Source organism: Paramormyrops kingsleyae, chromosome 18 (genome assembly GCF_048594095.1).
Source record: "Paramormyrops kingsleyae isolate MSU_618 chromosome 18, PKINGS_0.4, whole genome shotgun sequence".
Taxonomy (NCBI): Eukaryota; Metazoa; Chordata; class Actinopteri; order Osteoglossiformes; family Mormyridae; genus Paramormyrops; species Paramormyrops kingsleyae.
In genome coordinates, this window is record NC_132814.1 from 2,872,709 (window position 1) to 2,900,290 (window position 27,582).

The 27,582-nt window shown below is 55.1% G+C and overlaps 20 non-coding genes across 20 annotated transcripts; all 20 read left to right on the forward strand.

Moving 5' to 3' along the window:
• Positions 1–120: 120 nt before the first annotated feature.
• On the forward strand, positions 121–312 carry LOC140579856 (U2 spliceosomal RNA). Its single transcript, XR_011983703.1, has one exon. It is a non-coding gene; the product is annotated as a U2 spliceosomal RNA (small nuclear RNA).
• Positions 313–725: 413 nt separating this feature from the next.
• On the forward strand, positions 726–839 carry LOC140580217 (U5 spliceosomal RNA). Its single transcript, XR_011983979.1, has one exon. It is a non-coding gene; the product is annotated as a U5 spliceosomal RNA (small nuclear RNA).
• A 195-nt stretch (positions 840–1,034) lies between these two features.
• LOC140579858 (U2 spliceosomal RNA) lies at positions 1,035–1,226 on the forward strand. The gene has a single exon (XR_011983704.1). It is a non-coding gene; the product is annotated as a U2 spliceosomal RNA (small nuclear RNA).
• Positions 1,227–1,662: 436 nt separating this feature from the next.
• Positions 1,663–1,776, forward strand: LOC140580218 (U5 spliceosomal RNA). The gene has a single exon (XR_011983980.1). It is a non-coding gene; the product is annotated as a U5 spliceosomal RNA (small nuclear RNA).
• Positions 1,777–1,971: 195 nt separating this feature from the next.
• On the forward strand, positions 1,972–2,163 carry LOC140579859 (U2 spliceosomal RNA). The gene has a single exon (XR_011983705.1). It is a non-coding gene; the product is annotated as a U2 spliceosomal RNA (small nuclear RNA).
• A 425-nt stretch (positions 2,164–2,588) lies between these two features.
• Positions 2,589–2,702, forward strand: LOC140580219 (U5 spliceosomal RNA). The gene has a single exon (XR_011983981.1). It is a non-coding gene; the product is annotated as a U5 spliceosomal RNA (small nuclear RNA).
• A 6,043-nt stretch (positions 2,703–8,745) lies between these two features.
• On the forward strand, positions 8,746–8,936 carry LOC140579883 (U2 spliceosomal RNA). The gene has a single exon (XR_011983726.1). It is a non-coding gene; the product is annotated as a U2 spliceosomal RNA (small nuclear RNA).
• A 437-nt stretch (positions 8,937–9,373) lies between these two features.
• LOC140580220 (U5 spliceosomal RNA) lies at positions 9,374–9,487 on the forward strand. The gene has a single exon (XR_011983982.1). It is a non-coding gene; the product is annotated as a U5 spliceosomal RNA (small nuclear RNA).
• A 195-nt stretch (positions 9,488–9,682) lies between these two features.
• LOC140579860 (U2 spliceosomal RNA) lies at positions 9,683–9,874 on the forward strand. The gene has a single exon (XR_011983706.1). It is a non-coding gene; the product is annotated as a U2 spliceosomal RNA (small nuclear RNA).
• Positions 9,875–10,299: 425 nt separating this feature from the next.
• LOC140580221 (U5 spliceosomal RNA) lies at positions 10,300–10,413 on the forward strand. The gene has a single exon (XR_011983983.1). It is a non-coding gene; the product is annotated as a U5 spliceosomal RNA (small nuclear RNA).
• A 6,043-nt stretch (positions 10,414–16,456) lies between these two features.
• LOC140579884 (U2 spliceosomal RNA) lies at positions 16,457–16,647 on the forward strand. Its single transcript, XR_011983727.1, has one exon. It is a non-coding gene; the product is annotated as a U2 spliceosomal RNA (small nuclear RNA).
• Positions 16,648–17,083: 436 nt separating this feature from the next.
• Positions 17,084–17,197, forward strand: LOC140580222 (U5 spliceosomal RNA). Its single transcript, XR_011983984.1, has one exon. It is a non-coding gene; the product is annotated as a U5 spliceosomal RNA (small nuclear RNA).
• Positions 17,198–17,392: 195 nt separating this feature from the next.
• Positions 17,393–17,584, forward strand: LOC140579861 (U2 spliceosomal RNA). The gene has a single exon (XR_011983707.1). It is a non-coding gene; the product is annotated as a U2 spliceosomal RNA (small nuclear RNA).
• A 420-nt stretch (positions 17,585–18,004) lies between these two features.
• Positions 18,005–18,118, forward strand: LOC140580223 (U5 spliceosomal RNA). The gene has a single exon (XR_011983985.1). It is a non-coding gene; the product is annotated as a U5 spliceosomal RNA (small nuclear RNA).
• A 5,657-nt stretch (positions 18,119–23,775) lies between these two features.
• LOC140579886 (U2 spliceosomal RNA) lies at positions 23,776–23,968 on the forward strand. The gene has a single exon (XR_011983729.1). It is a non-coding gene; the product is annotated as a U2 spliceosomal RNA (small nuclear RNA).
• Positions 23,969–24,384: 416 nt separating this feature from the next.
• Positions 24,385–24,498, forward strand: LOC140580225 (U5 spliceosomal RNA). Its single transcript, XR_011983986.1, has one exon. It is a non-coding gene; the product is annotated as a U5 spliceosomal RNA (small nuclear RNA).
• A 195-nt stretch (positions 24,499–24,693) lies between these two features.
• LOC140579862 (U2 spliceosomal RNA) lies at positions 24,694–24,885 on the forward strand. Its single transcript, XR_011983708.1, has one exon. It is a non-coding gene; the product is annotated as a U2 spliceosomal RNA (small nuclear RNA).
• A 433-nt stretch (positions 24,886–25,318) lies between these two features.
• LOC140580226 (U5 spliceosomal RNA) lies at positions 25,319–25,432 on the forward strand. Its single transcript, XR_011983987.1, has one exon. It is a non-coding gene; the product is annotated as a U5 spliceosomal RNA (small nuclear RNA).
• Positions 25,433–25,627: 195 nt separating this feature from the next.
• Positions 25,628–25,819, forward strand: LOC140579863 (U2 spliceosomal RNA). Its single transcript, XR_011983709.1, has one exon. It is a non-coding gene; the product is annotated as a U2 spliceosomal RNA (small nuclear RNA).
• A 422-nt stretch (positions 25,820–26,241) lies between these two features.
• LOC140580228 (U5 spliceosomal RNA) lies at positions 26,242–26,355 on the forward strand. The gene has a single exon (XR_011983989.1). It is a non-coding gene; the product is annotated as a U5 spliceosomal RNA (small nuclear RNA).
• The last annotated feature ends 1,227 nt before the right edge of the window (positions 26,356–27,582 follow it).

Genomic DNA, 27,582 nt, shown 5'->3' on the forward strand with positions numbered 1-27,582 from the left:
TCCCTGGATCACGCGTGGACTCGCCGGGCGACACCTGCCAGAGGGGCTGGTGAGGGCTGAGCCGCGCCAGCTCCGTCGGCATCCCGCATGCCGGCGCCCGGCGGGGCGCAATTTGTGGGTATCGCTTCTCGGCCTTTTGGCTAAGATCAAGTGTAGTATCTGTTCTTATCAGTTTAATATCTGATACGTCCCCCATGGAGGGGACCACATATTAAACGGATTTTTGGAACAGGGAGCCGGAAGTGGGGCTTGCCCCGTCCGCTCCACGCATCGACCCGGTATTGCAGTGCTTCCGGGAATGGTGCACCTCTACTGCCCCCTGTTGTCGAAAGGCAGAACTGACTGACTGACTGACTGAGTGAGTGAGTGAGTGAGTGAGTGACTAATAGACTCAGTGCTGTGAGGGGGGGGGCCCTGTCTGTGCGTGGCCCCCGTTTCCCGCCGTTTTTCTTTTTTTTTTTTTTTTTTTTTTTTTTTTTTTAAAGGAAGGTGACACACTGTTTGTGCGGTGGACAGCTGCGCTGAGGTAAGGCATGATGTCATCTTTGCCTTTTGAATTTCCCCTCATGTTTGTTAAAATGATTGCTGTCTTTTGAGAGGACAGGAGGACAGGGAGGAGTCGGGGCCCCGAGGACGGCGGCTGCGACGCCCCTGGGCATTCTACTCCGAGCGGGGGCGTCACGCAGGCCCGGCTAACGGCGACGGGCTTGGCGGCGGCCCCATATCGACTCGGGTCTCTCTTCATCCCGTATAAATCTTTCGCCTTTTACTAAAGATTTCCGTGGAGAGGGATAGCGATGAGTTCATGGTATTTTTGGAGGCTCTGCCCAAGCAGAGCTGCACTGCTGCTGTCAAAGGAAGACTGGGCCCGGCTTAGCGGCTGGCGTTAGGTGCCCGGTGGCGCGGCTGTGGTCTCCCTGGATCACGCGTGGACTCGCCGGGCGACACCTGCCAGAGGGGCTGGTGAGGGCTGAGCCGCGCCAGCTCCGTCGGCATCCCGCATGCCGGCGCCCGGCGGGGCGCAATTTGTGGGTATCGCTTCTCGGCCTTTTGGCTAAGATCAAGTGTAGTATCTGTTCTTATCAGTTTAATATCTGATACGTCCCCCATGGAGGGGACCACATATTAAACGGATTTTTGGAACAGGGAGCCGGAAGTGGGGCTTGCCCCGTCCGCTCCACGCATCGACCCGGTATTGCAGTGCTTCCGGGAATGGTGCACCTCTACTGCCCCCTGTTGTCGAAAGGCAGAACTGACTGACTGACTGACTGACTGACTGAGTGAGTGAGTGAGTGAGTGAGTGAGTGAGTGAGTGAGTGACTAATAGACTGAGTGCTGTGAGGGGGGGGGCCCTGTCTGTGCGTGGCCCCCGTTTCCCGCCGTTTTTCTTTTTTTCTTTTTTTTTTTTTTTTTTTTTTAAAGGAAGGTGACACACTGTTTGTGCGGTGGACAGCTGCGCTGAGGTAAGGCATGATGTCATCTTTGCCTTTTGAATTTCCCCTCATGTTTGTTAAAATGATTGCTGTCTTTTGAGAGGACAGGAGGACAGGGAGGAGTCGGGGCCCCGAGGACGGCGGCTGCGACGCCCCTGGGCATTCTACTCCGAGCGGGGGCGTCACGCAGGCCCGGCTAACGGCGACGGGCTTGGCGGCGGCCCCATATCGACTCGGGTCTCTCTTCATCCCGTATAAATCTTTCGCCTTTTACTAAAGATTTCCGTGGAGAGGGATAGCGATGAGTTCATGGTATTTTTGGAGGCTCTGCCCAAGCAGAGCTGCACTGCTGCTGTCAAAGGAAGACTGGGCCCGGCTTAGCGGCTGGCGTTAGGTGCCCGGTGGCGCGGCTGTGGTCTCCCTGGATCACGCGTGGACTCGCCGGGCGACACCTGCCAGAGGGGCTGGTGAGGGCTGAGCCGCGCCAGCTCCGTCGGCATCCCGCATGCCGGCGCCCGGCGGGGCGCAATTTGTGGGTATCGCTTCTCGGCCTTTTGGCTAAGATCAAGTGTAGTATCTGTTCTTATCAGTTTAATATCTGATACGTCCCCCATGGAGGGGACCACATATTAAACGGATTTTTGGAACAGGGAGCCGGAAGTGGGGCTTGCCCCGTCCGCTCCACGCATCGACCCGGTATTGCAGTGCTTCCGGGAATGGTGCACCTCTACTGCCCCCTGTTGTCGAAAGGCAGAACTGACTGACTGACTGACTGACTGACTGACTGAGTGAGTGAGTGAGTGAGTGAGTGACTAATAGACTCAGTGCTGTGAGGGGGGGGGCCCTGTCTGTGCGTGGCCCCCGTTTCCCGCCGTTTTTCTTTTTTTTTTTTTTTTTTTTTTTTTTTTTTTAAAGGAAGGTGACACACTGTTTGTGCGGTGGACAGCTGCGCTGAGGTAAGGCATGATGTCATCTTTGCCTTTTGAATTTCCCCTCATGTTTGTTAAAATGATTGCTGTCTTTTGAGAGGACAGGAGGACAGGGAGGAGTCGGGGCCCCGAGGACGGCGGCTGCGACGCCCCTGGGCATTCTACTCCGAGCGGGGGCGTCACGCAGGCCCGGCTAACGGCGACGGGCTTGGCGGCGGCCCCATATCGACTCGGGTCTCTCTTCATCCCGTATAAATCTTTCGCCTTTTACTAAAGATTTCCGTGGAGAGGGATAGCGATGAGTTCATGGTATTTTTGGAGGCTCTGCCCAAGCAGAGCTGCACTGCTGCTGTCAAAGGAAGACTGGGCCCGGCTTAGCGGCTGGCGTTAGGTGCCCGGTGGCGCGGCTGTGGTCTCCCTGGATCACGCGTGGACTCGCCGGGCGACACCTGCCAGAGGGGCTGGTGAGGGCTGAGCCGCGCCAGCTCCGTCGGCATCCCGCATGCCGGCGCCCGGCGGGGCGCAATTTGTGGGTATCGCTTCTCGGCCTTTTGGCTAAGATCAAGTGGATTTTACGCTCTTTTTATCGCTTTTAACGGACTGCGTCGGGTTTTTTAGAGGAAGGCACGGCAAACCTAATGCGTGACCAGTAGGTGGCTTGACCGCCGCTGCCACGGGGCGACCCGTGCCTTCCTTTTAGCCTTTTATCCCTGCTTTTATTTTCGTTTTTATTAGGCTGGGGATCCCGCAGTGGCTGGTGGCCTGTCCGCCGCCCTGCCGGGTGAACTGGTGTTTTTATTTTTTAGTTGCTTTTATAGTTTAGCATTCCTCGGCTCATCCCGGATTGGCGGACGGCGGCCGGACCACGGCGGACGTCGGGACCACGGCGGCAGGAGGACTCTGCTCCAGGAACGACGTCGGTGGACCATCCCGGATGTCGACGGCCGGCGGAGCTGCGAGGAAGCCCTTCAGCGGGCCGTGGCTGGTAGCAGGCGGTGGCCTGCGTAATACCGCCCGGTTCTGCTGGAGGGCCGAAGGGGAGGTAGGCACCTTCCCCGACCGCCTGGCCTTCATCCGGGAGGTGGCCTTCGGGGAGCTGGGCCTGCGCATGGAGGACATCCTGTGTGTGCAGCGGAATGGACCTTTCCAGTTCTTCGAGGTCACCCTGTCCACCGACGAGAGCTACACCAAGGTCCTGGAGCGGAGCAAGGAGAGGGCCCAGCACCCTCTCCTGGGACGATACACCGTTGAGCCGCTGTGGTGGCCCGACAAGCGGGTAATTACGGTACATTGTTTTAACCCGCATGTGTCCGGCGAAGCCGTCCGCCAGTTCTTGAACAAGTATGTGGACCTCCTTCCTGGCCACAAGGACATCCGGGATGAGCTGGGGATCTGGACTGGTCGACGCCAGTTCCAGGCCCGCCTGCGCCCGGACGCTAATGGGGCGGGCGGTTTTAGTCATCCCCCAGCCTATTTTAATCTACAGGGCAATAAGGCTTACTTGTTTTATTCCGGACAGCCTCCCTTCTGCCGACAGTGTCACACCTTTGGACATACTCTGGAGGGATGCGCCAACCTGCGCTGCCGCAACTGCCTGGAGCCGGGGCACATGGCCAGGGACTGCAAGGGCCCCCGTCGCTGCATCCACTGCAACGGTGAGGACCATCTGGCTCGTTCCTGCCCCCAACGGAAAACGTCATACGCCGACGCTCTGTTAGGCAGCAGAGCTGTCGGCAAGGAGAGTGGTGGGGGAGCGCAAGCCCCCACGTCCGGGCAGGAACAGTCGGCGGCGGGGGCAGGAGGAGATGCCCTGGCCGAGGTGGAGGAGGCCCCAGCGACAGCGACTGCAATGCAGGAGGGGTCTCCAGTCCTGGCTCCAGGTGTCAGCAGCAGGAGGAGAAAGAGCGGCGCATCCCCCCGGAGGAGGAAGAAGAGCAGAAGGGAGGCACAACCCGACGCATCCAGCCCTCCGGCTGCCACCTTGCCAGCAGTGGCGGCCGGGGACCAAGGCCGAGAGAGTCCCCCCTCCCCGACATTGGGGGCCCCCCATCTGGTGTGGGACTTGGGACAGTCCCCTGCGCCCCCCCAGGAGTACAGCAGTGTGCAGGACAAAGCAAATGAACAGGAGTACCTGGGGGGGCTGGAACTGGGGGGCCTTTTGGGTTTGACTGAGGAGGGGGGGCAGTAATGCGGTATTGTTTTTAATGGCTGGCTTTTATTATTTTAGTGTGTTGTTTGTAATTGTATTTTACCTTTTTAACATTTCATGGCCAATTTTAATATTGTCACCTTGAATGTCAGGGGTTTGAGGAACGTTTTAAAGCGCACATCTGTTTTTAATCAGCTGGCATCTTCTCCCTTCAGCATTTGTTTTCTGCAGGAAGTCCACCTCCGGGACCAGCGGGACGAGGCTCTCTTTTCACGACAATGGAAGAGGGGTAGATCCTACTGGAGCGTAGGTGGTGTCCACTCCTCAGGCGTCGGGATCCTTTTTGGCGACCGCGCCTTTGAAGAAGTAAGATCGTTTACCGTTCTTCAAGGTAGGGTTTTGGGGGTGGACGCCACATGGAGGGGACAGCGCCTCCGGGCCATATGTGTCTACGCTCCAGTGGAGGCCTCGTCCCGTATAACTCTCTTTGAAGAGTTGTCCCCGTTCTGTGTCACAGATCGACACTTGATTTTAGGAGGGGACTTTAACATCTCGTTGGAGGGTAGACAGGATGTCAGCTCTGGGCACTTTCGCCATTTTATTCGTTCCTTTAAACTTGTTGATGGTTTTAAGATATGCAACCCCAGCATGCCGGGCTTCACCTGGCACAATAGTCGCGGAGCCAGCAGTCGCATCGACTATATTTTAGCCTCACCCCCCGTTGTTTTTAAAAAGGTGTCCCTCTCCCCACAGTGGCCCACTGACCACTTGGCAGTGGAGGCCACTGTTTCCATAGACGCCCCTGAATATGGGGGTGGCTATTGGAAAATGAACCTGCAGATCCTGGAGGAGAGCGATTTTAGACACCTTTTTTTAGATCACTTCTCCGAGTGGCAGAAGGACAAGCCTACCTTCCCCTCCGTGGCCGAATGGTGGGAGAGTGTGAAGGACAGGATCCGAACCTTCTCCATGCAGTACAGCAAGCAGCGCAGGATGGAGAAGAAATTCTCCATTCTGCAGCTGGAGAGAAGGTTGCGGGATGAATACGCCGCTCACAACAGCGGGGGCACCATCGACCACGAGCGACTGCTTGATATAAAGGGTGAGCTGAGGCGCCTGCATGCACAGGCTGCCTCGGCTCAAATGCTCCGCGACAGAATGTTCTTTTTGGAAAACAATGAAAAGTGCAATACTCATTTTTTCCAGAGAGCCAGGGAAGCCCGGGAGGAGAAGACCTTCGACTCTCTCCGGGCCTTAAACGGCGAAACGGTAACAATAACATCAGACATGCTGGAGGTTGCTAAATTGTTTTATCACAATCTTTTTAAGGTTAGGGACACGGACCCGGTTGCAGGGGAGCGGTTCCTAGACAACATCTCACCTTGCCTTCCCAGTGACATTCGTGACGGCTTAGAAGCCCCCATCACCTTGGCCGAGCTGACCGCAGTGCTTGGCAAGATGAACCGCCGCAAGGTACCGGGCCTTGATGGGCTCCCGGTGGAATTTTATTCCACTTTTTGGGATGTCCTCGGGCCGGAATTACTGCAGGTTGTAGAGGACGTTCAGCGCCGGGGTTTGCTCACTAGGAGCATGAGGTCAGGGGTTCTTTCTTTGTTGCACAAGAAGGGTGATCGTGCCGACCTTGGCAACTGGAGGCCCCTGACCATGCTTTGTGTAGACACAAAGCTCATCGCAAAGACCCTTACAGAACGCCTGAAGAAGGCCATGGCTCATCTGGTTCACAGCGATCAGACGTGTGGAGTACCGGGTCGATCGGCGACGTGGAACCTCCATCTCATCCGCGACGCCATCGCCTGGGTGGAGGACAGGAACCTCCCTCTCCTGCTGGTCAGCTTGGACCAGGAGAAAGCCTTCGACCGGGTAGATCACCGCTTCCTGTTTCAAGTATTGGGTAAGTTTGGCTTTGGACCCAATTACCTGGGGTGGTTACACACTTTGTATAACGAAGTTGGGAGCCATGTTGTTATCAATGGCTTCCTGAGTGACTTGGTGCCCCAGCTGAGTGGAGTGAGGCAGGGATGTCCCCTCTCCCCCCTCCTCTACGCGCTCTATATAGAGCCACTGGCGTGCGCCATTCGCGCCCACCCCGGGGTCGATGGCCTTCTTATCCCAGGAAGTCGGGGGAAAACTGTTAAACTGACCCAGTACGCAGACGACACCACCCTTTTCGTCTGCTCGGATCAGTCTCTCGGTCATGCCATGAGCCTTGTTCATGCGTTCGGTAGGGCCTCCGGCGCGACGCTCAACCTCAGTAAGTCGGTGGCCAAGTATTTCGGCAGCTGGAAGGCGAGGGAGGGCGTCGCAGGGGGTCTCACCCTCTGTGACGGACCTCTCAAAGTGTTGGGGGTCAACTTCCTTTCGGATGGTGCCGCCCGTTTGAACTGGGAGGAGCGGTTGGCGATCGCCAGGCGGAAGATCGGACTGTGGAAGTCCAGGTCCCTGTCCTTCCAAGGTAAGGTTTTAGCCTTAAAAGTGGATATTCTTCCCACCCTGCTCTACCTTGCACATGTGTACCCTTTGCCCCGCTTCATGCGCAGAGGCCTGACGAGAGACGTTTTCAACCTCGTCTGGGGGGGCAGGTACGAGTACGTGCGTAGGGAAGTGATGTATCTCGGAAAGGACAGTGGGGGGAGGGATGTTATTGACTTTCCTCTCAAGCTTGACTGCCTGTTCTTCTCGCAGCTCTGCACGCGCCTGGCAGCTCCCCTCGAGCACCCCCATCAGCACTTTGTGCGTCTGTGGCTGGCTCTCCCCATGAGACGCCTGGTGGCGTCGTGGACCAACCTCGGCCCCAAGGCTGAGACCCTGCCGGCCCACTACAGCCACGCTGTCAAGTGGAGTAAGTTTTTTCCGGCAGGTGTCAAGACAGAGGCCTTGACCAAGCATAGAGCGCTTTATAGGGCTTTGCTTGGTCATAGGGAGACTCGGGCCATGCTGGGCCTGGAGGAAGGCACATGGGCGAGAATCCAGCCTATGGGTTTGGATCACAGGCTGCAGGACCTGAACTGGCAGTGCCTTCATGGTAAGCTGCCAGTCAGGGACGTCTTACATAGGCATAAGCTGACCAGACACCCCCGCTGCCCCAGGCCCGAGTGCAGCGAGGATGAGACCATCAGGCACGTGTTTTGGGACTGTGGGCATGCACAGAGAGTTTGGGGGTTGGTAGCGGGCCTGTGTGGACGTGTGGACCCGCAGCCCGGTCTGACCTACGACAAGGTGTTGAAGGGGTGGGACCCCAAGCTCCATAACCCCTTCGGCCCCTGGATGTGGCTGCTGGTCAGCATTACCAAGCGAGAGCTGTGGAATGCCAGGACCGCGCTCATCCGCAGAGGGGTTCATCTGGAGGCACAAGGGGTGTTCCGTAAAATCCGGGCCGACTTGGGTTTCAGGATGGAGACTGACGTCATCCAGCGGGGCTACCACGAGGCCAAGGAGAGGTGGAAGGGCCTCTTTTGGCTTTAGCCCCGTTTCGTTTAGGTGGTGACGCTCCATTCTACAGGGTGGACATGACGCACCTTTCTGGAGCACACAGAAGGTACTTTGGGTTTTAGGTGAGTGTGCTTTGTTTTTTTTGTGCGTGTGTTGTATTTTAAATACTTTTTTAATAATTGCATGTACAGAATTTATTGTGCACTACTGGTTGATCACTTTTAGCACGTATTTATTAATATTAACATTATCTATTAACATTTTAATCTATTTGGTGTGCTTTGTTTCTGTGATTAACCGTATTTTATGCCCGAAGTCTCAGATTTTATGTGTGTGGATGGTGTATAACCCTGTTTTAACCCGACCCTTGTGTTTGAAATTTGTGGTCTGTGGGTCTGTTCCTCTTTTAAGGTTTTAACCTTTTAATGGCTTGCATTTGAGGTGACATTTTATTTGTAGAAATGGCCAGATGAATGTAATTAAAGGGTAAATGTGTGTAATTTTAATTGTTGATTTTATTACTGTTTTGATTATTTTATGGTATATAGTTCTGCATAATTTGTTTGTTTAATACTGTTTTAATATGTCTTATTATTATGATTCTATTGAATTGCCATTGATGTGTATTATGTTAAAAATTTCAACCTTTTACATTGTTGTAATATTTGTTTATGATGTATGCTGGAAAGGTTGTTTTAATATGCATGGATGACGATGCCAATTTTAAAAGTGTAGGTTTGATGTTTATATGTTTTGATCAGGTGTGTTGATTTAAATGATGTGCAGAACTGTTTAATAAAGTATGGAAAAAAAAAAAAAAATCTGTTCTTATCAGTTTAATATCTGATACGTCCCCCATGGAGGGGACCACATATTAAACGGATTTTTGGAACAGGGAGCCGGAAGTGGGGCTTGCCCCGTCCGCTCCACGCATCGACCCGGTATTGCAGTGCTTCCGGGAATGGTGCACCTCTACTGCCCCCTGTTGTCGAAAGGCAGAACTGACTGACTGACTGACTGACTGACTGACTGACTGACTGAGTGAGTGAGTGAGTGAGTGAGTGAGTGACTAATAGACTGAGTGCTGTGAGGGGGGGGGCCCTGTCTGTGCGTGGCCCCCGTTTCCCGCCGTTTTTCTTTTTTTTTTTTTTTTTTTTTTTTTTTTTTTAAAGGAAGGTGACACACTGTTTGTGCGGTGGACAGCTGCGCTGAGGTAAGGCATGATGTCATCTTTGCCTTTTGAATTTCCCCTCATGTTTGTTAAAATGATTGCTGTCTTTTGAGAGGACAGGAGGACAGGGAGGAGTCGGGGCCCCGAGGACGGCGGCTGCGACGCCCCTGGGCATTCTACTCCGAGCGGGGGCGTCACGCAGGCCCGGCTAACGGCGACGGGCTTGGCGGCGGCCCCATATCGACTCGGGTCTCTCTTCATCCCGTATAAATCTTTCGCCTTTTACTAAAGATTTCCGTGGAGAGGGATAGCGATGAGTTCATGGTATTTTTGGAGGCTCTGCCCAAGCAGAGCTGCACTGCTGCTGTCAAAGGAAGACTGGGCCCGGCTTAGCGGCTGGCGTTAGGTGCCCGGTGGCGCGGCTGTGGTCTCCCTGGATCACGCGTGGACTCGCCGGGCGACACCTGCCAGAGGGGCTGGTGAGGGCTGAGCCGCGCCAGCTCCGTCGGCATCCCGCATGCCGGCGCCCGGCGGGGCGCAATTTGTGGGTATCGCTTCTCGGCCTTTTGGCTAAGATCAAGTGTAGTATCTGTTCTTATCAGTTTAATATCTGATACGTCCCCCATGGAGGGGACCACATATTAAACGGATTTTTGGAACAGGGAGCCGGAAGTGGGGCTTGCCCCGTCCGCTCCACGCATCGACCCGGTATTGCAGTGCTTCCGGGAATGGTGCACCTCTACTGCCCCCTGTTGTCGAAAGGCAGAACTGACTGACTGACTGACTGACTGACTGACTGAGTGAGTGAGTGAGTGAGTGAGTGACTAATAGACTCAGTGCTGTGAGGGGGGGGGCCCTGTCTGTGCGTGGCCCCCGTTTCCCGCCGTTTTTCTTTTTTTTTTTTTTTTTTTTTTTTTTTTTTTAAAGGAAGGTGACACACTGTTTGTGCGGTGGACAGCTGCGCTGAGGTAAGGCATGATGTCATCTTTGCCTTTTGAATTTCCCCTCATGTTTGTTAAAATGATTGCTGTCTTTTGAGAGGACAGGAGGACAGGGAGGAGTCGGGGCCCCGAGGACGGCGGCTGCGACGCCCCTGGGCATTCTACTCCGAGCGGGGGCGTCACGCAGGCCCGGCTAACGGCGACGGGCTTGGCGGCGGCCCCATATCGACTCGGGTCTCTCTTCATCCCGTATAAATCTTTCGCCTTTTACTAAAGATTTCCGTGGAGAGGGATAGCGATGAGTTCATGGTATTTTTGGAGGCTCTGCCCAAGCAGAGCTGCACTGCTGCTGTCAAAGGAAGACTGGGCCCGGCTTAGCGGCTGGCGTTAGGTGCCCGGTGGCGCGGCTGTGGTCTCCCTGGATCACGCGTGGACTCGCCGGGCGACACCTGCCAGAGGGGCTGGTGAGGGCTGAGCCGCGCCAGCTCCGTCGGCATCCCGCATGCCGGCGCCCGGCGGGGCGCAATTTGTGGGTATCGCTTCTCGGCCTTTTGGCTAAGATCAAGTGGATTTTACGCTCTTTTTATCGCTTTTAACGGACTGCGTCGGGTTTTTTAGAGGAAGGCACGGCAAACCTAATGCGTGACCAGTAGGTGGCTTGACCGCCGCTGCCACGGGGCGACCCGTGCCTTCCTTTTAGCCTTTTATCCCTGCTTTTATTTTCGTTTTTATTAGGCTGGGGATCCCGCAGTGGCTGGTGGCCTGTCCGCCGCCCTGCCGGGTGAACTGGTGTTTTTATTTTTTAGTTGCTTTTATAGTTTAGCATTCCTCGGCTCATCCCGGATTGGCGGACGGCGGCCGGACCACGGCGGACGTCGGGACCACGGCGGCAGGAGGACTCTGCTCCAGGAACGACGTCGGTGGACCATCCCGGATGTCGACGGCCGGCGGAGCTGCGAGGAAGCCCTTCAGCGGGCCGTGGCTGGTAGCAGGCGGTGGCCTGCGTAATACCGCCCGGTTCTGCTGGAGGGCCGAAGGGGAGGTAGGCACCTTCCCCGACCGCCTGGCCTTCATCCGGGAGGTGGCCTTCGGGGAGCTGGGCCTGCGCATGGAGGACATCCTGTGTGTGCAGCGGAATGGACCTTTCCAGTTCTTCGAGGTCACCCTGTCCACCGACGAGAGCTACACCAAGGTCCTGGAGCGGAGCAAGGAGAGGGCCCAGCACCCTCTCCTGGGACGATACACCGTTGAGCCGCTGTGGTGGCCCGACAAGCGGGTAATTACGGTACATTGTTTTAACCCGCATGTGTCCGGCGAAGCCGTCCGCCAGTTCTTGAACAAGTATGTGGACCTCCTTCCTGGCCACAAGGACATCCGGGATGAGCTGGGGATCTGGACTGGTCGACGCCAGTTCCAGGCCCGCCTGCGCCCGGACGCTAATGGGGCGGGCGGTTTTAGTCATCCCCCAGCCTATTTTAATCTACAGGGCAATAAGGCTTACTTGTTTTATTCCGGACAGCCTCCCTTCTGCCGACAGTGTCACACCTTTGGACATACTCTGGAGGGATGCGCCAACCTGCGCTGCCGCAACTGCCTGGAGCCGGGGCACATGGCCAGGGACTGCAAGGGCCCCCGTCGCTGCATCCACTGCAACGGTGAGGACCATCTGGCTCGTTCCTGCCCCCAACGGAAAACGTCATACGCCGACGCTCTGTTAGGCAGCAGAGCTGTCGGCAAGGAGAGTGGTGGGGGAGCGCAAGCCCCCACGTCCGGGCAGGAACAGTCGGCGGCGGGGGCAGGAGGAGATGCCCTGGCCGAGGTGGAGGAGGCCCCAGCGACAGCGACTGCAATGCAGGAGGGGTCTCCAGTCCTGGCTCCAGGTGTCAGCAGCAGGAGGAGAAAGAGCGGCGCATCCCCCCGGAGGAGGAAGAAGAGCAGAAGGGAGGCACAACCCGACGCATCCAGCCCTCCGGCTGCCACCTTGCCAGCAGTGGCGGCCGGGGACCAAGGCCGAGAGAGTCCCCCCTCCCCGACATTGGGGGCCCCCCATCTGGTGTGGGACTTGGGACAGTCCCCTGCGCCCCCCCAGGAGTACAGCAGTGTGCAGGACAAAGCAAATGAACAGGAGTACCTGGGGGGGCTGGAACTGGGGGGCCTTTTGGGTTTGACTGAGGAGGGGGGGCAGTAATGCGGTATTGTTTTTAATGGCTGGCTTTTATTATTTTAGTGTGTTGTTTGTAATTGTATTTTACCTTTTTAACATTTCATGGCCAATTTTAATATTGTCACCTTGAATGTCAGGGGTTTGAGGAACGTTTTAAAGCGCACATCTGTTTTTAATCAGCTGGCATCTTCTCCCTTCAGCATTTGTTTTCTGCAGGAAGTCCACCTCCGGGACCAGCGGGACGAGGCTCTCTTTTCACGACAATGGAAGAGGGGTAGATCCTACTGGAGCGTAGGTGGTGTCCACTCCTCAGGCGTCGGGATCCTTTTTGGCGACCGCGCCTTTGAAGAAGTAAGATCGTTTACCGTTCTTCAAGGTAGGGTTTTGGGGGTGGACGCCACATGGAGGGGACAGCGCCTCCGGGCCATATGTGTCTACGCTCCAGTGGAGGCCTCGTCCCGTATAACTCTCTTTGAAGAGTTGTCCCCGTTCTGTGTCACAGATCGACACTTGATTTTAGGAGGGGACTTTAACATCTCGTTGGAGGGTAGACAGGATGTCAGCTCTGGGCACTTTCGCCATTTTATTCGTTCCTTTAAACTTGTTGATGGTTTTAAGATATGCAACCCCAGCATGCCGGGCTTCACCTGGCACAATAGTCGCGGAGCCAGCAGTCGCATCGACTATATTTTAGCCTCACCCCCCGTTGTTTTTAAAAAGGTGTCCCTCTCCCCACAGTGGCCCACTGACCACTTGGCAGTGGAGGCCACTGTTTCCATAGACGCCCCTGAATATGGGGGTGGCTATTGGAAAATGAACCTGCAGATCCTGGAGGAGAGCGATTTTAGACACCTTTTTTTAGATCACTTCTCCGAGTGGCAGAAGGACAAGCCTACCTTCCCCTCCGTGGCCGAATGGTGGGAGAGTGTGAAGGACAGGATCCGAACCTTCTCCATGCAGTACAGCAAGCAGCGCAGGATGGAGAAGAAATTCTCCATTCTGCAGCTGGAGAGAAGGTTGCGGGATGAATACGCCGCTCACAACAGCGGGGGCACCATCGACCACGAGCGACTGCTTGATATAAAGGGTGAGCTGAGGCGCCTGCATGCACAGGCTGCCTCGGCTCAAATGCTCCGCGACAGAATGTTCTTTTTGGAAAACAATGAAAAGTGCAATACTCATTTTTTCCAGAGAGCCAGGGAAGCCCGGGAGGAGAAGACCTTCGACTCTCTCCGGGCCTTAAACGGCGAAACGGTAACAATAACATCAGACATGCTGGAGGTTGCTAAATTGTTTTATCACAATCTTTTTAAGGTTAGGGACACGGACCCGGTTGCAGGGGAGCGGTTCCTAGACAACATCTCACCTTGCCTTCCCAGTGACATTCGTGACGGCTTAGAAGCCCCCATCACCTTGGCCGAGCTGACCGCAGTGCTTGGCAAGATGAACCGCCGCAAGGTACCGGGCCTTGATGGGCTCCCGGTGGAATTTTATTCCACTTTTTGGGATGTCCTCGGGCCGGAATTACTGCAGGTTGTAGAGGACGTTCAGCGCCGGGGTTTGCTCACTAGGAGCATGAGGTCAGGGGTTCTTTCTTTGTTGCACAAGAAGGGTGATCGTGCCGACCTTGGCAACTGGAGGCCCCTGACCATGCTTTGTGTAGACACAAAGCTCATCGCAAAGACCCTTACAGAACGCCTGAAGAAGGCCATGGCTCATCTGGTTCACAGCGATCAGACGTGTGGAGTACCGGGTCGATCGGCGACGTGGAACCTCCATCTCATCCGCGACGCCATCGCCTGGGTGGAGGACAGGAACCTCCCTCTCCTGCTGGTCAGCTTGGACCAGGAGAAAGCCTTCGACCGGGTAGATCACCGCTTCCTGTTTCAAGTATTGGGTAAGTTTGGCTTTGGACCCAATTACCTGGGGTGGTTACACACTTTGTATAACGAAGTTGGGAGCCATGTTGTTATCAATGGCTTCCTGAGTGACTTGGTGCCCCAGCTGAGTGGAGTGAGGCAGGGATGTCCCCTCTCCCCCCTCCTCTACGCGCTCTATATAGAGCCACTGGCGTGCGCCATTCGCGCCCACCCCGGGGTCGATGGCCTTCTTATCCCAGGAAGTCGGGGGAAAACTGTTAAACTGACCCAGTACGCAGACGACACCACCCTTTTCGTCTGCTCGGATCAGTCTCTCGGTCATGCCATGAGCCTTGTTCATGCGTTCGGTAGGGCCTCCGGCGCGACGCTCAACCTCAGTAAGTCGGTGGCCAAGTATTTCGGCAGCTGGAAGGCGAGGGAGGGCGTCGCAGGGGGTCTCACCCTCTGTGACGGACCTCTCAAAGTGTTGGGGGTCAACTTCCTTTCGGATGGTGCCGCCCGTTTGAACTGGGAGGAGCGGTTGGCGATCGCCAGGCGGAAGATCGGACTGTGGAAGTCCAGGTCCCTGTCCTTCCAAGGTAAGGTTTTAGCCTTAAAAGTGGATATTCTTCCCACCCTGCTCTACCTTGCACATGTGTACCCTTTGCCCCGCTTCATGCGCAGAGGCCTGACGAGAGACGTTTTCAACCTCGTCTGGGGGGGCAGGTACGAGTACGTGCGTAGGGAAGTGATGTATCTCGGAAAGGACAGTGGGGGGAGGGATGTTATTGACTTTCCTCTCAAGCTTGACTGCCTGTTCTTCTCGCAGCTCTGCACGCGCCTGGCAGCTCCCCTCGAGCACCCCCATCAGCACTTTGTGCGTCTGTGGCTGGCTCTCCCCATGAGACGCCTGGTGGCGTCGTGGACCAACCTCGGCCCCAAGGCTGAGACCCTGCCGGCCCACTACAGCCACGCTGTCAAGTGGAGTAAGTTTTTTCCGGCAGGTGTCAAGACAGAGGCCTTGACCAAGCATAGAGCGCTTTATAGGGCTTTGCTTGGTCATAGGGAGACTCGGGCCATGCTGGGCCTGGAGGAAGGCACATGGGCGAGAATCCAGCCTATGGGTTTGGATCACAGGCTGCAGGACCTGAACTGGCAGTGCCTTCATGGTAAGCTGCCAGTCAGGGACGTCTTACATAGGCATAAGCTGACCAGACACCCCCGCTGCCCCAGGCCCGAGTGCAGCGAGGATGAGACCATCAGGCACGTGTTTTGGGACTGTGGGCATGCACAGAGAGTTTGGGGGTTGGTAGCGGGCCTGTGTGGACGTGTGGACCCGCAGCCCGGTCTGACCTACGACAAGGTGTTGAAGGGGTGGGACCCCAAGCTCCATAACCCCTTCGGCCCCTGGATGTGGCTGCTGGTCAGCATTACCAAGCGAGAGCTGTGGAATGCCAGGACCGCGCTCATCCGCAGAGGGGTTCATCTGGAGGCACAAGGGGTGTTCCGTAAAATCCGGGCCGACTTGGGTTTCAGGATGGAGACTGACGTCATCCAGCGGGGCTACCACGAGGCCAAGGAGAGGTGGAAGGGCCTCTTTTGGCTTTAGCCCCGTTTCGTTTAGGTGGTGACGCTCCATTCTACAGGGTGGACATGACGCACCTTTCTGGAGCACACAGAAGGTACTTTGGGTTTTAGGTGAGTGTGCTTTGTTTTTTTTGTGCGTGTGTTGTATTTTAAATACTTTTTTAATAATTGCATGTACAGAATTTATTGTGCACTACTGGTTGATCACTTTTAGCACGTATTTATTAATATTAACATTATCTATTAACATTTTAATCTATTTGGTGTGCTTTGTTTCTGTGATTAACCGTATTTTATGCCCGAAGTCTCAGATTTTATGTGTGTGGATGGTGTATAACCCTGTTTTAACCCGACCCTTGTGTTTGAAATTTGTGGTCTGTGGGTCTGTTCCTCTTTTAAGGTTTTAACCTTTTAATGGCTTGCATTTGAGGTGACATTTTATTTGTAGAAATGGCCAGATGAATGTAATTAAAGGGTAAATGTGTGTAATTTTAATTGTTGATTTTATTACTGTTTTGATTATTTTATGGTATATAGTTCTGCATAATTTGTTTGTTTAATACTGTTTTAATATGTCTTATTATTATGATTCTATTGAATTGCCATTGATGTGTATTATGTTAAAAATTTCAACCTTTTACATTGTTGTAATATTTGTTTATGATGTATGCTGGAAAGGTTGTTTTAATATGCATGGATGACGATGCCAATTTTAAAAGTGTAGGTTTGATGTTTATATGTTTTGATCAGGTGTGTTGATTTAAATGATGTGCAGAACTGTTTAATAAAGTATGGAAAAAAAAAAAAAAATCTGTTCTTATCAGTTTAATATCTGATACGTCCCCCATGGAGGGGACCACATATTAAACGGATTTTTGGAACAGGGAGCCGGAAGTGGGGCTTGCCCCGTCCGCTCCACGCATCGACCCGGTATTGCAGTGCTTCCGGGAATGGTGCACCTCTACTGCCCCCTGTTGTCGAAAGGCAGAACTGACTGACTGACTGACTGACTGACTGACTGACTGACTGAGTGAGTGAGTGAGTGAGTGAGTGAGTGACTAATAGACTGAGTGCTGTGAGGGGGGGGGCCCTGTCTGTGCGTGGCCCCCGTTTCCCGCCGTTTTTCTTTTTTTTTTTTTTTTTTTTTTTTTTTTTTAAAGGAAGGTGACACACTGTTTGTGCGGTGGACAGCTGCGCTGAGGTAAGGCATGATGTCATCTTTGCCTTTTGAATTTCCCCTCATGTTTGTTAAAATGATTGCTGTCTTTTGAGAGGACAGGAGGACAGGGAGGAGTCGGGGCCCCGAGGACGGCGGCTGCGACGCCCCTGGGCATTCTACTCCGAGCGGGGGCGTCACGCAGGCCCGGCTAACGGCGACGGGCTTGGCGGCGGCCCCATATCGACTCGGGTCTCTCTTCATCCCGTATAAATCTTTCGCCTTTTACTAAAGATTTCCGTGGAGAGGGATAGCGATGAGTTCATGGTATTTTTGGAGGCTCTGCCCAAGCAGAGCTGCACTGCTGCTGTCAAAGGAAGACTGGGCCCGGCTTAGCGGCTGGCGTTAGGTGCCCGGTGGCGCGGCTGTGGTCTCCCTGGATCACGCGTGGACTCGCCGGGCGACACCTGCCAGAGGGGCTGGTGAGGGCTGAGCCGCGCCAGCTCCGTCGGCATCCCGCATGCCGGCGCCCGGCGGGGCGCAATTTGTGGGTATCGCTTCTCGGCCTTTTGGCTAAGATCAAGTGTAGTATCTGTTCTTATCAGTTTAATATCTGATACGTCCCCCATGGAGGGGACCACATATTAAACGGATTTTTGGAACAGGGAGCCGGAAGTGGGGCTTGCCCCGTCCGCTCCACGCATCGACCCGGTATTGCAGTGCTTCCGGGAATGGTGCACCTCTACTGCCCCCTGTTGTCGAAAGGCAGAACTGACTGACTGACTGACTGACTGACTGAGTGAGTGAGTGAGTGAGTGAGTGAGTGACTAATAGACTCAGTGCTGTGAGGGGGGGGGCCCTGTCTGTGCGTGGCCCCCGTTTCCCGCCGTTTTTCTTTTTTTTTTTTTTTTTTTTTTTTTTAAAGGAAGGTGACACACTGTTTGTGCGGTGGACAGCTGCGCTGAGGTAAGGCATGATGTCATCTTTGCCTTTTGAATTTCCCCTCATGTTTGTTAAAATGATTGCTGTCTTTTGAGAGGACAGGAGGACAGGGAGGAGTCGGGGCCCCGAGGACGGCGGCTGCGACGCCCCTGGGCATTCTACTCCGAGCGGGGGCGTCACGCAGGCCCGGCTAACGGCGACGGGCTTGGCGGCGGCCCCATATCGACTCGGGTCTCTCTTCATCCCGTATAAATCTTTCGCCTTTTACTAAAGATTTCCGTGGAGAGGGATAGCGATGAGTTCATGGTATTTTTGGAGGCTCTGCCCAAGCAGAGCTGCACTGCTGCTGTCAAAGGAAGACTGGGCCCGGCTTAGCGGCTGGCGTTAGGTGCCCGGTGGCGCGGCTGTGGTCTCCCTGGATCACGCGTGGACTCGCCGGGCGACACCTGCCAGAGGGGCTGGTGAGGGCTGAGCCGCGCCAGCTCCGTCGGCATCCCGCATGCCGGCGCCCGGCGGGGCGCAATTTGTGGGTATCGCTTCTCGGCCTTTTGGCTAAGATCAAGTTTTTTAAAACTTTTGGCGTTTTTTCTTAGCCGTTTTACCCGTCGTGTTTTTTAGTTTAGCGGATACCAAGGGGATCCTAATGCGTGCCCAGCAGGTGGCCTGACCGCCGCTGCCACGGGGTGAACCTTGGTATCCTGTTTTAGTGTTTTTCAGCCCTTGTTTGTTTTTATTCACTTTTATTATTTTATTTTTTAGTCTAGTTTTTAGCTCAGCTCGTCTTGGACTACGGCGGAAGGACCTCTGGAACACTGCGCCTTGCTCCACTCCGAGTGGGACGGCTGATGCCGGAGCACCCCAGCTGGAGGATGGCAGCTACGGCTCCCAGGACGGCAGTGACGGCCCCAGCGGCGGCTCCAGTGGCCGGGACGACCCCCTCCTCCGGACCGGGTCCGATGGTAGGTGGCGGTCTGCTTAACACGGCCCGGTTCCGTTGGAGGAACCTGGATGGAGAGGCCCAGTTTCACGACAGGGTCTTCTTCATCCGGGAGGTTGTCTTTGGTGTGCTGGGCTTTAAGCTGGAGGACCTGATCTGCGTCCAGAGGAACCATCCCCAGAGGTTTCTGGATGTTACCTTGGCCTCTGAGGAGGCATACCGGAGGGTGCTGGAGCAGAGCAAGTCCGACCACCCGCTCTTGAATATGTACTCGGTTGAGCCCTTGTGGTTTACGGACAAGCGGGTGGTAACGGTGCATGTGTTCAATCCTTACGTGTCGGCGGAGGCCGTCTGCCATTTCCTCACTAAACACGTTGAGGTTTTACCAGGACACAGAGACGTCCGGGACGAGCTGGGTGTGTGGAATGGGCGCCGCCAGTTTCAGGTGCGACTGCGGCCGGATGGAAAGGGGGGATATCTTCATCCCCCAGCCTACTTTTCCATCGGGCCCAACAGGGGGTACCTGTTCTACACTGGTCAGCCTACCTTCTGCCGGTCGTGCCAGGGCCAGGGACACAAGGCGGAGGACTGCCCGGACCTTAAGTGCCGTAACTGCCTTGAGCCCGGGCACATGGCTAAGGACTGTAAGGGCCCCCAACGTTGCCGCCACTGTAGCAGCGAGGAGCACCTGGCCCGTGTCTGCCCCCAGCGCTCCTATGCGGGCGTTCTGGCGGGTGGTGGGCAGGTGAGGCGGGTGCCGGACCGGGAGCTGCTCCCTGCCCCAAAGCCAGGGGGGCCTCAGGAGAGGTCAGTGGGGGCCCAGGAAGAAGTGGCCAGGTCCCCAGTGAAGACCCCGTTGGGGGCTGAGGGGCCCCGGGCTCAGGCTGGGCAGTCCCCGCAGGCCCGGGCCGGGGTCACCAAAAGGAAGAAGAAGGGTGACCCCAAGGACAAAACTAAGAAGACGAGGAAGGAAGCAGAGGAGGCAACAGGTACCCCCAAGGAGGCGGCGCCCCCAGCTGAGGCCCCTGTACAGGTCGTATCGCCCCCCGCCCCCAAAACAGAAGATATAAGTTGGAATTTGTCAATGTTGTCCCCAGCCCTTCCCCAGGAGGACATTACCTTTTCGGGCCTGGAGGTTTCACCAAACGACCAGGCCTACCTGGAGGACTCCATGCTGGGGAAAATTCTGGGCATGAGTGGGGAGGGGGAACAGGGGTCTTAATAGCTGGTTTTAGGGTTTATAGTTTTTAAAAATTTTTATGGTTTTAATGTCTTATTGTTTTATTCTTCTTTTAATCCCCCCATGGCTGGTTTTAAAATTTTTACTGTTAACGTCAGAGGGTTGAGGAACCCAGTCAAAAGGGCCGCGGTCTTTGATGAACTGACATCCTCCCCTTTCAATCTCTGTTTCTTGCAGGAAGTCCACCTCAGGGACCAGCGGGACGTGGCTCTTTTCTCACAAGCGTGGAAGAGGGGTAAGTCCTGCTGGAGCGTTGGTGGTGTCCATTCTTCAGGCGTCGGCATCCTTTTTGGTGACCGGGCCTTTGAGAATGTGAGTACCTTCACTGTAGTGCAGGGAAGGGTTTTGGGAGTGGACGCCACCTGGAGAGGTCAGCACATCCGGGCGATGTGCGTTTACGCTCCAGTGGAGGCCTCGTCCCGCATTGCGCTTTTTGAGGAGCTGGCCCAGTTTTGTGTCACTAATAGACACATAATTTTAGGAGGGGACTTCAATACTTTTTTAGAAGGGAAAGGGGATGTCAGCACTAAACATTTTAGGAATTTGATCCGCAGCCTCAACCTCTCTGATGGTTTTAAAACGTGCAACCCCACAGATCCGGGCCATACCTGGCACAACAGTCGTGGGGCCAGCAGCCGTATTGATTATATTTTAGCTTCGCCCTCTGTTGTTTTTAGGAAGGTTTTGAGGTCTCCACGGTGGTACTCGGACCATACATCGGTCGAGGCCACAGTTTCCATTGACGCCCCTACCTTCGGGAGGGGCTATTGGAAGCTGAACGTGGAGATCTTAGAAGAGAGAGACTTTAGGTCTCTCTTCCTGGATCATTTTACTGCGTGGCAGGGCTGTAAGGCAGCCTACGTCTCCACGGCCGCATGGTGGGAGAGCGTAAAAGAGAGGGTTAGAGCTCTAGCTATCCACTATTGCGGCCAGCGTAAAGCTAAAAGGCTTTACGAAATCCAACGGCTAGAGACCAGGCTGCAGAGGGAGTATGCCCGCCACAACAACGGAGGGGCTTTTAACTTTGAGGAGGTGCAGGCAGCCAAAGCTAAGCTGAGGGGCCTGCACGAGCAATCGGCTGCGGCCTCCTTGTTTTGGGCCAGGGCTTTGGAAAGGGAGGAGAATGAGAAATGTACAGCCTTCTTCTTTAATAAGGTGAAACTGGCCCGTGAGGAAAAGTGTTTCACTGCCCTCCGGGACCAAGGAGGCAACCTGGTCTCCGATTCGGCCCGGATGCTGGAGGTTGCTAAATGTTTTTACGGTGACCTTTTTAAGAAAAGGGAGACCGAACCTGAGCTAGGGGAGCAGTTTTTATCTAAACTCAAACCTAGTCTTCCCAGTGAGGCAAGGGACAGCTTAGATGCCCCCTTCACTCTAGCCGAGCTGACTGAGGTGCTAGGCAAAATGAACCGGCGCAAAGTTCCTGGTCTCGATGGACTCCCCGTGGAATTCTATTCCACGTTTTGGGAAGTCCTCGGGCCGGAGCTGCTAGAAGTGGCTGAGGACGTGCAGCGTCAGGGCATGCTCACCAAGAGCATGCGGTCAGGGGTCTTGTCTTTGTTGTACAAGAAGGGCGATCGTGCCGAACTTGGCAACTGGAGACCCCTGACAATGCTTTGCGTAGATGCAAAGATCATAGCAAAGACCCTAACTGAGCGCCTAAAAAAGGCCATGACCCACCTGGTCCATAGTGACCAGACTTGCGGGGTCCCGGGTCGATCTGCGACTTGGAATTTACATTTAATTCGGGACGCGATCGCCTGGGCTGAGGACAGGAATGTCCCTCTGGCACTCGTTAGCTTGGACCAGGAGAAGGCGTTTGACCGAGTGGACCACTGCTTCCTGTTTGGGGTATTGAGCAGGCTAGGTTTTGGGCCTAAGTTCTTGGGATGGGTTCATGCGCTTTATACTGAGGTTGGTAGCCATGTGTCGATTAATGGTTCCCTCAGTGATTGGGTTCCCCAGTCAAGTGGAGTGAGGCAGGGTTGCCCTCTCTCCCCCCTCCTCTACGCTCTATATATAGAGCCGTTGGCGAGCGCCATCCGTGCCCATCCAGGTATCAACGGCCTGATCCTGCCAGGGAGTGGGGGCCTGACGGTAAAGCTGGCCCAGTACGCAGACGATACCACTCTGTTTGTGTGCTCGGACCATGCGCTCGGTCACGCCCTGGGCTTGGTGCAGGCGTTCGGGAAGGCCTCCGGGGCTGCACTTAACCTGAGCAAGTCGGTGGTCAAGTACTTTGGCAGCTGGAAGGCGAGAGAGGACGTCCCGGGGGGGCTCACTCTCTGCGGCGGCCCTCTCAAGGTGTTGGGGGTTAACTTTCTTTCGAAAGGTGCTGCCCGGGTAAACTGGGAAGAGCGTTTGACGATCGCCAGGCGGAAGATGGGGATGTGGAAGGCCAGGTCCCTGTCCTTCCTGGGTAAGGTTCTCGCCTTGAAGGTTGATATCCTTCCCACCCTCCTCTACCTCGCCCATGTGTTCCCCATGCCCCGCTTCATGCGGAGAGGCTTAACTAAGGATGTGTTTAACCTTGTTTGGGGCGGCAGGTATGAGTATGTGAGGAGGGAAGTGATGTACCTTGGAAAGGACAGTGGGGGGAGGGATGTTCCGGACTTCCCTCTCAAGCTTGACTGCCTGTTCTTCTCCCAGATCTGTGCACGTCTGGTGGCTCCCCTAGAACACCCCCACCAGTATTTTGTTCACTTGTGGCTGGCCCTGCCCATGAGACGTCTGTTGACGTCGTGGTCCAACGCCGGGCCCAAGGCGGAGACGCTGCCGACCCACTATCACCATGCTATTAAGTGGAGTAAGTCTCTTCCGGCAGGTCTCCCCCCAGGGACCCTCACCAGGCACCGAGCCCTGTATCGGGCTGTGCTGGTGAAGAGGGGAACCCGTGCTGTGCTGGGCCTGGAGAAGGACACCTGGACCAGGATCCAGCCCAAGGGGTTGGATAACCGGCTGCAGGACCTGAACTGGCAGTGTGTGCATGGTAAGCTGCCGGTCAGGGATGTACTGTACAGGCACAAGCTGACCAGACACTCAGGCTGCCCACGTCCCGAGTGCTCAGAGGAGGAGACCCTCAGGCACGCCTTTTGGGACTGTGGGTATGCCAGGGAGGTCTGGAGATCAGTGCAAGGCCTGTGCAGGAAACTAGACCCGCAGTTTGTGTTGTCCTACGATAAGGTGATGATGGGGTGGCCCCAAGGTCCTCAGACTCCCTTCCCGCCCCGGATGTGGCTGCTGATCAGCATGACCAAACGTGAACTTTGGAATGCAAGGTCGGCACTCATCCATAAAGGGGCAGATTTGAGGGCCTGGGGATTATATCGAAAGATTGTGGCGGACTTGGATTTCAGGATGGAGCGGGACATCATCCAGTGGGGCTATCACGAGGCCAAGGAAAGGTGGAAGGGCCTTCTGCGGCCATAGCCCCACTAACATCTTGGTGAGTACGAGCTCCATCCAGGAAGGTCGGTGTGGCACGTGAGTTGTGAACGCACGCACCTTATACTGTGCCTTTCTTGGTGGTGCGTTAATGTTTTTTTTTTCAGTGTCACACCATAAAGTTCACAAGGATCGGAAACCCTTTGCAATGGGATTTTAAGCCTGGGGGTGATTTTGAAAATAACCACTGACACTCAATGGTTTTTGATTAATATTTGCTTATTTATTGAATGTCTGGTGTGGTTTATGTATTTTATATTTAAATTTTAAACTCTGATATGGGCTGAATTTTAACGGTGTGTTAATGTCTTGTTTGAAATCCTTTTAAGGAGATTATAATTGTAATATTTTATTGATTGAAATAAAAATTGTAATTGAATTTAAAAAAAAAAAAAAAAAAAAAAAAAAAAAATCTGTTCTTATCAGTTTAATATCTGATACGTCCCCCATGGAGGGGACCACATATTAAACAGATTTTTGGAACAGGGAGCCGGAAGTGGGGCTTGCCCCGTCCGCTCCACGCATCGACCCGGTATTGCAGTGCTTCCGGGAATGGTGCACCTCTACTGCCCCCTGTTGTCGAAAGGCAGAACTGACTGACTGACTGACTGACTGACTGAGTGAGTGAGTGAGTGAGTGAGTGACTAATAGACTCAGTGCTGTGAGGGGGGGGGCCCTGTCTGTGCGTGGCCCCCGTTTCCCGCCGTTTTTCTTTTTTTTTTTTTTTTTTTTTTTTTTAAAGGAAGGTGACACACTGTTTGTGCGGTGGACAGCTGCGCTGAGGTAAGGCATGATGTCATCTTTGCCTTTTGAATTTCCCCTCATGTTTGTTAAAATGATTGCTGTCTTTTGAGAGGACAGGAGGACAGGGAGGAGTCGGGGCCCCGAGGACGGCGGCTGCGACGCCCCTGGGCATTCTACTCCGAGCGGGGGCGTCACGCAGGCCCGGCTAACGGCGACGGGCTTGGCGGCGGCCCCATATCGACTCGGGTCTCTCTTCATCCCGTATAAATCTTTCGCCTTTTACTAAAGATTTCCGTGGAGAGGGATAGCGATGAGTTCATGGTATTTTTGGAGGCTCTGCCCAAGCAGAGCTGCACTGCTGCTGTCAAAGGAAGACTGGGCCCGGCTTAGCGGCTGGCGTTAGGTGCCCGGTGGCGCGGCTGTGGTCTCCCTGGATCACGCGTGGACTCGCCGGGCGACACCTGCCAGAGGGGCTGGTGAGGGCTGAGCCGCGCCAGCTCCGTCGGCATCCCGCATGCCGGCGCCCGGCGGGGCGCAATTTGTGGGTATCGCTTCTCGGCCTTTTGGCTAAGATCAAGTGTAGTATCTGTTCTTATCAGTTTAATATCTGATACGTCCCCCATGGAGGGGACCACATATTAAACGGATTTTTGGAACAGGGAGCCGGAAGTGGGGCTTGCCCCGTCCGCTCCACGCATCGACCCGGTATTGCAGTGCTTCCGGGAATGGTGCACCTCTACTGCCCCCTGTTGTCGAAAGGCAGAACTGACTGACTGACTGACTGACTGAGTGAGTGAGTGAGTGAGTGAGTGAGTGAGTGAGTGAGTGACTAATAGACTGAGTGCTGTGAGGGGGGGGGCCCTGTCTGTGCGTGGCCCCCGTTTCCCGCCGTTTTTCTTTTTTTTTTTTTTTTTTTTTTTTTTTTTTTAAAGGAAGGTGACACACTGTTTGTGCGGTGGACAGCTGCGCTGAGGTAAGGCATGATGTCATCTTTGCCTTTTGAATTTCCCCTCATGTTTGTTAAAATGATTGCTGTCTTTTGAGAGGACAGGAGGACAGGGAGGAGTCGGGGCCCCGAGGACGGCGGCTGCGACGCCCCTGGGCATTCTACTCCGAGCGGGGGCGTCACGCAGGCCCGGCTAACGGCGACGGGCTTGGCGGCGGCCCCATATCGACTCGGGTCTCTCTTCATCCCGTATAAATCTTTCGCCTTTTACTAAAGATTTCCGTGGAGAGGGATAGCGATGAGTTCATGGTATTTTTGGAGGCTCTGCCCAAGCAGAGCTGCACTGCTGCTGTCAAAGGAAGACTGGGCCCGGCTTAGCGGCTGGCGTTAGGTGCCCGGTGGCGCGGCTGTGGTCTCCCTGGATCACGCGTGGACTCGCCGGGCGACACCTGCCAGAGGGGCTGGTGACGGCTGAGCCGCGCCAGCTCCGTCGGCATCCCGCATGCCGGCGCCCGGCGGGGCGCAATTTGTGGGTATCGCTTCTCGGCCTTTTGGCTAAGATCAAGTGTAGTATCTGTTCTTATCAGTTTAATATCTGATACGTCCCCCATGGAGGGGACCACATATTAAACGGATTTTTGGAACAGGGAGCCGGAAGTGGGGCTTGCCCCGTCCGCTCCACGCATCGACCCGGTATTGCAGTGCTTCCGGGAATGGTGCACCTCTACTGCCCCCTGTTGTCGAAAGGCAGAACTGACTGACTGACTGACTGACTGAGTGAGTGAGTGAGTGAGTGAGTGAGTGAGTGACTAATAGACTGAGTGCTGTGAGGGGGGGGGCCCTGTCTGTGCGTGGCCCCCGTTTCCCGCCGTTTTTCTTTTTTTTTTTTTTTTTTTTTTTTTTTTAAAGGAAGGTGACACACTGTTTGTGCGGTGGACAGCTGCGCTGAGGTAAGGCATGATGTCATCTTTGCCTTTTGAATTTCCCCTCATGTTTGTTAAAATGATTGCTGTCTTTTGAGAGGACAGGAGGACAGGGAGGAGTCGGGGCCCCGAGGACGGCGGCTGCGACGCCCCTGGGCATTCTACTCCGAGCGGGGGCGTCACGCAGGCCCGGCTAACGGCGACGGGCTTGGCGGCGGCCCCATATCGACTCGGGTCTCTCTTCATCCCGTATAAATCTTTCGCCTTTTACTAAAGATTTCCGTGGAGAGGGATAGCGATGAGTTCATGGTATTTTTGGAGGCTCTGCCCAAGCAGAGCTGCACTGCTGCTGTCAAAGGAAGACTGGGCCCGGCTTAGCGGCTGGCGTTAGGTGCCCGGTGGCGCGGCTGTGGTCTCCCTGGATCACGCGTGGACTCGCCGGGCGACACCTGCCAGAGGGGCTGGTGAGGGCTGAGCCGCGCCAGCTCCGTCGGCATCCCGCATGCCGGCGCCCGGCGGGGCGCAATTTGTGGGTATCGCTTCTCGGCCTTTTGGCTAAGATCAAGTGGATTTTACGCTCTTTTTATCGCTTTTAAAGGACTGCGTCGGGTTTTTTAGAGGAAGGCACGGTGACCCTAATGCGTGACCAGTAGGTGGCTTGACCGCCGCTGCCACGGGGCGACCCGTGCCTTCCTTTTAGCCTTTTATCCCTGCTTTTATTTTCGTTTTTATTAGGCTGGGGATCCCGCAGTGGCTGGTGGCCTGCCCGCCGCCCTGTTGGGTGAACTGGTGTTTTTTATTCTTAGGTGTTTTTAATAGTTTAGCATTCCTCGGCTCATCCCGGATTGGCGGACGGCAGCAGGACCACGGCGGACGTCGGGACCACGGCGGCAGGAGGACTCTGCTCCAGGAACGACGTCGGTGGACCATCCCGGATGGCGACGGCCGGCGGTGCTGCGAGGAAGCCCTTCAGCGGGCCGTGGCTGGTAGCAGGCGGTGGCCTGCGTAATACCGCCCGGTTCTGCTGGAGGGCCGAAGGGGAGGTGGGCACCTTCCCTGACCGCCTGGCCTTCATCCGGGAGGTGGCCTTCGGGGAGCTGGGCCTCCGCATGGAGGATATCCTCTGTGTGCAGCGGAATGGACCTCACCAGTTCTTCGAGGTCACCCTGTCCACCGACGAGAGTTACTCCAAGGTCCTGGAGCGGAGCAAGGAGAGGGCCCAGTACCCTCTCCTGGGTCAGTATACCATCGAGCCGCTGTGGTGGCCCGACAAGCGAGTGATAACTGTACATTGTTTCAATCCTCATATCACCGCCGAGGCCGTCCGCCAGTTCCTGAACAAGTATGTGGACCTCCTTCCTGGCCACAAGGACATTCGGGATGAGCTGGGGATCTGGACTGGTCGACGCCAGTTCCAGGCCCGCCTGCGCCTGGACGCTAATGGCGCGGGCGGTTTTAGTCATCCCCCAGCCTATTTTAATTTGCAGGGTAACAAGGCTTACTTGTTTTATTCTGGACAGCCTCCCTTCTGCCGACAGTGCCATAGTTTTGGACACACTCTGGAGGG